General features: G+C 37.1%; 1 long non-coding RNA gene across 4 annotated transcripts in view; it reads right to left on the bottom strand.

Moving 5' to 3' along the window:
- LOC137979462 (uncharacterized) overlaps positions 1 to 2,500 on the bottom strand; it is a 24,335-nt gene that overhangs the window by 20,638 nt on the left and 1,197 nt on the right. For 3 of the 4 annotated variants that reach the window (XR_011118341.1, XR_011118344.1, XR_011118345.1), the window contains exon 2: positions 549 to 599. This is a non-coding gene — a long non-coding RNA (uncharacterized lncRNA). Of the gene's footprint in view, positions 1 to 548; positions 600 to 1,021; positions 2,415 to 2,500 lie in introns of all 4 variants that reach the window. The other variant, XR_011118342.1, reaches the window with a different exon arrangement.

Below are 2,500 nucleotides of genomic sequence, written 5' to 3'. Positions count from 1 at the left end.
CAAAAGGTTCAAAGAGAAGCATGGATGGACACAAATGGACAAGATTGAAACAGATCAATTGCATTTGGGTAATCTTGAAAAAAGTCAGCACAATGTTTTTCAAGTTTATGGTAAATTGCTTGCCAAAGATATGCAAGGAAACAACCACACAAATGTGCTTGAGGCAAATGTCAGGAGTTCAAGGGAGGCACTAGAGTGTCTTGTAGTTACATGTATTATGGCTGTCCTCAATAATTGCACATACACACATTTACCACTTTTAAAAATCGGCTTGTCCCTCTCTTAATCAATTAAATACATGTCTTCAAAACTAAAATAAGGCTTGACCTACTCGTCCCCTATGAAGCCCACCCCCCCCCCCCCAAATTAAAAATTTACCGACTCCCTTAGTGTTGATTGCGAAGGTATGCACACTTTGTGCATTCAAAAATTCCAACTTAGCAGAATAGCAATTGATTAGGTTACTGTTTAACACTTCATGGATGCAAAATCGGCTGTCAATGGCTTTTTATAAAGGAAGATGATACATGTATGTCGTGTAAGCTTACCAAAGACTGAGAGGACAGCAACCTCCTTATCCAAACTGGCAAAGTTTGAGCCTACAAAAAAGAGAGTCATGAAATAATATTATATCCCCTGATCTAGAAGAAATTGTACATTTAATTTTGTATTCATTTGTATTCAAACATCTCTGTTAACTGACAAAAACATCAAAGTCACTGATCGCTAAGCTAAACATATCCAAACAGTTAAACAGCCTGACATCAAGCTATACCTTAAATACGAAAAAATACAAAGTTTCATTTTACCTATTGTACAGTATCTATTGTACAACAAACAGCCAAAGTTGTTATGACACAAACTGTTACCATAAGGTACTATACGGGAAATCAACAACCAGCATGCTTGTATGCAGTGGCCGCTATAGACAGTCACATATATTGGACAAGTTATATGTAAGGGAAACAGTTTGACCACTAAATATCCAATATGCGATTTTCATAATTCTGCGAACTCTTACTTTCAAGCGCTAAGCACCAAACTGCCTTTTGGCTTCCTTCAATCAGGAAGATCAACCCCGCCTCTGGGAAGTGAATTGGAGTTTTTGTTTCGTTCACAGGTCAAACACCATTACACCTTCTTAGAAAGGAAAGGAAAGGAACTTTATTTATGTGTCTAGTATATTTAGCGCTGGAGCACTAATTGGGGACACTGTAAAGTGAAATTAACAATTAACACAACAAGTCAAATGTTGGATTTTGAGGAGAGGGGAAACCAGATTCCATCGCTTTCCATCTGCGTTTAGTTCGAATGTACGAATGTACTGTGGGAGCCAAAGATGCTGCTTGGTGGGTTTACTGTCATGCATCAATTGATTTCGTCATCTGTGGTTGGCGTTCGAAGTTTGATTGATGGCAGCCAAAACACAGTTTAGCTGTTGCCACTTGAAGATGAATTCCACAGAATTATGAAAATTGCAGTACGATTAATTTAATGTGCCACTTTGACAGACACAAAATTATCATTTTTCCTTATAGTAGAGGACTTTTCAATATAAAAGGACTGCATAACAAGTTTTTTTCTTTATGCAAACAACAAATTGTGTGGTAAGATTCTGTAATCCTTTATTACACAATAAACCTTCCACAGTTTGACGCCACCTTGGCTGGGGGGCAAACACGGCTAAAATTATAGTACAGTGGAACCTTGATTTAACGAACCTCTACTTAAAGAAGTCCTCGATATAACAAACGATATTCTATGTCCCGGCCAAAGTTACAGTAAAAGGTATGGAATAGAACCTCGATATAACGAACCCTGATGTAACAAATTCTTCGATATGATGAACATAATGCGGAAGCCCAAACGTAAAATCTACCTTGATGTAATGAATTACAATGTCAAAACGCGACAGAAGATAAACGCTGAACAGATCAACAGTCAACCTCAGTCAAAGCTCAGTGTCATTTCTTGGTTTACTTAAAAGTAGGTGGTGGTCAACTAGAAAGCCTTCGCTACTTTGACCACCACACATTTTATAACCTGTACTGTAATTATTTTATCTTGTAACCATGTGTTGTGACTATAGATACTTTTCTTTCTATGTTAATAATGTTATGTAAATAGTGTGAAATAAATGAACCATGAACCATGAACCATGAACCAACAAATCCTTTAATCCTTATGGTAAAGAAACCTTTCAGTCTACGGCTTATTATATGTCATAGACATTGGCACTATAGAAATTTCGACATCAATTAACTTCCGCTCTATCTTCTTTAATTTGTCTCTTATTAGTTCTATTAACTTCTTCACTTTCGAAGGCTTCTTGTGATGCAGTGAATACGTAGCCGGAATTTCTATTCCAATGCCCTTGTTTCTCCTTTTGCCAGTCTTTTCCACTGAGATTTGTCCTGCGTGTTTTAAAAACAAGTGAAATACACGTGATAGTGTCAATGGCACATGACCCATGATATGCAATGTTCCTCCTTGATCTTGA

This window comes from Montipora foliosa, chromosome 12 (assembly GCF_036669935.1).
Source record: "Montipora foliosa isolate CH-2021 chromosome 12, ASM3666993v2, whole genome shotgun sequence".
NCBI lineage: Eukaryota > Metazoa > Cnidaria > Anthozoa > Scleractinia > Acroporidae > Montipora > Montipora foliosa.
Note: the sequence above shows the minus strand (reverse complement) of the source record. Positions and strands in the feature narration are given on the sequence as shown.